Below are 5,000 nucleotides of genomic sequence, written 5' to 3'. Positions count from 1 at the left end.
CCATTCCTTTCTCCCTCTCTCCTCCCTCCGCCCATCCATTCATCCTACTCTTAACCCCTTCCTCTCACAGGAACGCAAAACATTAACAAAGATTAGGATGGAATTTCACTTCAGACACAGAATGTTAATATCCTTCACGTATGGCACATTGTTTCTTTTGCATTACTGCAGTTGTACAATGAATCAGCACGCGCGTATTGCAGTGACAAAGTGAAAGATGTTTCCGTTTTACTTTTTTATTCTGATAAATTCTTATTGTCGTTTCCTGTCTGGTTGCATGTTTTCGTGATAGTGACGTTAATAGCTGTTGCATTAATATTTGACTGTTTTATATTTACGCCATTTGAATATGTTTTAATCGCATATTTATTTTGTTTTTTTTTTTCTTTCCTCCAGGTACGGCATTGGTAGAATGGTGCTTTTCGTTGGATGAAGCAGAGTCTCGTGTAAGTGTTCGTTACGTTTACAGGTTTTGATCGTTTTGTGTGTTGTTTTAGAAGGATAAAGGTATTTTGGGAGATCCAAGGTAAGTTTTGCATCCAGTCGGTGCTGTTATTTGTGTTTAATGTTGATTACGAAATATAGAATGGCACTATTTTTCATATTTGGACAGAAGTTCCTGAAACTTACTAGCCACATAAATTTCACAAAACAGTGATCTAATACTTGGTTCTTTAATTTATTGTAATTGAACGTAACTGATGAAGATAAGGTGTGTGTGTGTGTGTGTGTGTGCGTGTGTGTGCGTGTGTGTGTGTGTGTGTGTGTGTGTGTGTGTGTGTGTGTGTGTGTGTGTGTGTGTGTGTGTGTGTGTGTGTGTGTGTGTGTGTGTGTGAGCCTAATGCAGCTAACATGAGCTAATCCCGATGCGTCAGTTACAATCGGAGACGACAGATGGAAAGAACTGCATGTGTCTCAGCGCATTAAAGCCGAACTTCAATATTTATAGGCCGTTACAGTGGAGGCGACAAACACGGCGACAGGTGGGATTTCGCCGTGAAAGCCATTCCACAACTGTATCCCTCGGCAAAGAGACGGTGGCGGGGGATGGGGTGGGGGTGGGGGGAGGTCTGGAAGCACCTTCGTGTCTCGCGTGGGAACTGTTTTGGTCCCTCTTTGTCTTTCGTATCTGCCTATCTGTCATTCATCCTCCTCTTCTTTCTTGTTCTTTTCCTGGTTGTCTTTATCTGTGTGCCCCCTCTCCTCTCATCCCCTAACTGCTGCCCCTTCTTATCACCATGATCCTCCTCCCTCCCCTCTCCCCTCATCCTCCCTATCCCTTCACTCTCGTCCCTTTCCTCATTTTCTTCTCTCTCCTCCCTCTCTTCCTCCTAGCCTCCCTTCCCCCTCCTCCCTCCTTCCCCCTCCTCCCCCTCTTCTCCTTCTCCTCCCTTCCTTTCCCCTCACTCTCATCCCCATCCTTCCTAACCGGAACAAAGAGGGAATTGTGCATTTCTGTCCCGCATGCCCGCGTCCTAATATATGTGGCTGTCTGCCTGTTGTCGCTAATGACTGTTGCTAATGGCGATTGTGATCAGTTAATAGGAACTGGCGTCGAGTGATGACCGCGGTGGCGCTCGTTGTGATGATGCTGTTAATCACTCGGTTGTTTATTTATGATAATTGGTGACATAGTTTTTGTGATATAAATGTTGCCTCTGTTGTCCCCGGGGATGGTACTAACTAGGCACGCCGTCATGTTAATAGATACAGCTAGAAGGTAATCAGCATGTTTGTTTGGGTCTAGGTCACCGTCGGGGGTCTGGGTAGCTTGTGCCTGGGGCTTATGAGGTCACTTCGGGTCACGCCTCCAAAGTGCACACAGATGACGATCTGTTTCCGGGAAAGTTTTCTGAGCGCGGTTTAGAAAGCAGGCGCAGGTAATGACGCGTCCTGTGCAAGGCCTTTTCCTCTCGGGTTCCGGCGTTTCATTTCTGAGGATGTGTGGATATGCATGCAGTCTTGACGATAAGATCATTGTAGTTGTGATTTGTTGTTTTTCATATGTTGTTGTACTTGTTATTTTGCTGAAGTTTTGTGAAGAGCGTTTGTATGGGCTCACTTGTGATAGATAGTCTGCACAAATTTAAGGAAGGTAATTGATGCGTCTTTCTGCACGCTTCATTTTTTATAGCGGTAGTATCTTATCCTGCATCATTCTCTCATATCCTCCGTGTCTCTGTGCTGATATGTGCGAAGACGCGTGAAAGAATAATGTTTGTATTGTTCAAGGTTCATTATTATTCAGCTGACTGCTGAGTAAGACGCGTGTTTTTGTTTGTGTTCGGAGAAAGTTTGCTGTTTCTTGAATAGTGCTTGGTTTATTGGAGGGTCATCGGTGTTCTACTTTAATCACTGATTTTATCATCAATTTGAATGTTATATTGTTGTTCAGTTCAGAGCGCCCTATAAACCTGCTTCATTTTAAACGCACTCGAAATTTTCAGAAAAGTAGACTCTTAGTACCAGCAAGAAACGTTGTCCTAATAAGCGTTATATTACATGATTTTAAAGTATATATGAGGTGAGACCTGTTTTCTGTAGGCCTATTAAATATGGTAGTTGAAGACTGAATTGGGCAATAGCGAATAGCAGAGGCAACTCAGGATTATAATTATTGCTTTTTTGACCAAGAAATCAAAGAAGATAATGTGCTGAAGAGTGATAAGCATGAGTTATGACACTATCATTTATGCTCTGCTGTGGTACGCTTAGTGCATTACATTGTAATATTTATGCTTCTACTATTTTTATCGCCATTATCATGAAGATAAATATCGTGATAATTATCTTCACCTTTTCTTACTCCTCCTCATGATTCCCCCCCCTCTCTCTCTCTCTTTCTCTCTCTCTCTCTCTCTCTCTCTCTCTCTCTCTCTCTCTCTCTCTCTCTCTCTCTCTCTCTCTCTCTCTCTCTCTCTCTCTCTTTCTTTCTTTCTTTCTTTCTTTCTTTCTTTCTCTCTCTCTCTCTCTCTCTCTCTCTCTCTCTCTCTCTCTCTCTCTCTCTCTCTCTCTCTCTCTCTCTCTCTCTCTCTCTCTCTCTCTCTCTCTCAAACTTAGTCTTCCTCCCTTCTTTATCATGCGATATCTTTCAGTGCGTCAAGTCCTTACACCCCCACCCTCCCCCCCTCCACCCATTTCCTTTCCTGTCTTCTTTTTGCTCTTCCCCTTTCATCCATTTTCTCTTTCCCTTCTTCTTCCCTCCCTTTCTACTTTTCTTTCTCTCACCCTCCTTATTTCTGTTTTCTCCCCACATCCCCAATCTCCTTCCCTCACTTCCCCAATCCCCATTTTCTTCCCCACTCCCATCTCCTTTCCTTACTCCTCACTCCCATCTCCTTTCCTTACTCCTCACTCCCTTTCTTACTCCTCACTCCTAATTTCCTTCCCCACTTCCCACTGCCAACTCCCATCTCCTTTCCTTACTCCTCACTCCCTTTCATACTCCCCACTCCCCACTCCCATCTCCTTTCTTTACTTCTCACTCCCATCTCCTTTCCTTACTCCTCACTCCCATCTCCTTTCCTTACCCCTCACTCCCTTTCTTACTCCCCACTCCCATCTCCTTTCTTTACTCCTCACTCCCATCTCCTTTCCTTACTCCTCACTGCCTTTCTTACTCCCCCCACTCCCATCTCCTTTCTTTACTCCTCACTCCCATCTCCTTTCTTTACTCCTCACTCCCATCTCCTTTCTTTACTCCTCACTCCCATCTCCTTTCCTTACTCCCCACTCCCATCTCCTTTCCTTACTCCTCACTCCCATATCCTTTCCTTACTCCTCACTCCCTTTCTTACTCCCCACTCCCTTCCCCACTCCCCACTCCCTTCCCCACTCCCCACTCCCTGCCCTCTTGCCTTTCCCCTCGAGCCCCTCATCCTCATATGTAACGACCACCAGCTGTGCAAGTGACGAATCGGGAACTGTATTTGCAACTCGACTTAAGTAATGAGGTTGGGAAAAAAGTCTGCATGTGCGCCTTGCAACTTGCAGAATGGACGAAATACATAAATGATGATTCGAGTGAGAAATGTGCTGAATATCTTTCTAGTTTATATATCTCGGAGAGGGAGAGGAAGAAAATTGAAGAAGGAGAGAAAGGGAGGGAGGGAGGGAGGGAGGAGGGAAGGAGAGAGAGGAGGGAGGGAGGAGGGAAGGAGAGAGAGGAGGGAGGGAGGAGGGAAGGAGAGAGAGGGAGGGAGAGAGAGGGAGGGAGGAGGGAAGGAGAGAGGAGGGAGAGGAGGGAGAGAGAGAGAGAGAGAGGGAGGGAGGGAGAGAGGGAGGGAGGGAAGGAGGGAGAGGGAGGGAGGGAGGAGGGAAGGAGAGAGAGGGAGGGAGGAGGGAAGGAGAGAGAGGGAGGGAGGAGGGAAGGAGAGAGAGGAGGGAGGAGGGAAGGAGAGAGAGGAGGAGGAGGGAAGGCGAGAGAGGGAGAGGAGGAGGAAGGAGAGAGAGGAGAGGGAGGGGAGGAGAGAAAGGGAGAGAAGGAGGAGGAAGGAGAGAGAGGGAAGAGGAGGAAGGAGAGAGAGGAGAGGAGGGAGAGAGGAGGGAGGGAGGAGGAAGGAGAGAGAAGAGAAAGGAGGAGGAAGGAAGGAGAGAGAGGGAGGGAGGAGGAAGGAGAGAGAGAGAGAGAGAGAGAGAGAGAGAGGAGAGAGAGAGAGAGAGGGAGAGAGGAGAGAAGGAGGGAGGAGAGAGAGAGAGAGAGAGAGAGAGAGAGGGAGGAAGGAGGGAGAGAGAGAGGGAGGGAGGAGGGAAGGAGAGAGAGAAGGAGAGGAGGAGGGAGAGAGAGAGAGAGGGAGGGAGGAGGGAAGGAGAGAGAGGAGGGAGTGGAAGGAGAAAGAGGGAGGGAGTGGAAGGAGAGAGAGGGAGGGAGGAGGGAACGGGAGAGAGAGAGTGGAGGGGGGGAGAGGGAGAGAGAGAGAGGAGGAGGAGAGAGAGAGAGAGAGGAGGGAGGAGGAGAGAGAGAGAGAGGAGAAGAAGAGAGAGAGGAAGAGAGAGAGAGA

General features: G+C 47.5%; 1 protein-coding gene across 3 annotated transcripts in view; it reads left to right on the top strand.

Annotated features, from left to right (window-relative positions):
* PMCA (plasma membrane calcium-transporting ATPase 3) overlaps window positions 1–5,000 on the top strand; it is a 201,452-nt gene that overhangs the window by 44,010 nt on the left and 152,442 nt on the right. The window contains exon 2 of one of the 3 annotated variants that reach the window (XM_070123439.1): window positions 397–446. The exons of the other annotated variants lie outside the window; for them this stretch is intronic. The gene's annotated coding sequence lies outside the window, so the exon portion shown is untranslated. The remainder of the gene's footprint in view (window positions 1–396; window positions 447–5,000) is intronic. 3 annotated transcript variants of the gene reach the window in all.

This window comes from Penaeus vannamei, chromosome 1, assembly GCF_042767895.1.
Source record: "Penaeus vannamei isolate JL-2024 chromosome 1, ASM4276789v1, whole genome shotgun sequence".
NCBI classification, from domain to species: domain Eukaryota; kingdom Metazoa; phylum Arthropoda; class Malacostraca; order Decapoda; family Penaeidae; genus Penaeus; species Penaeus vannamei.
The sequence above is the reverse complement of the archived record's forward strand: the minus strand, read 5'-3'. Positions and strand labels throughout refer to the sequence as shown.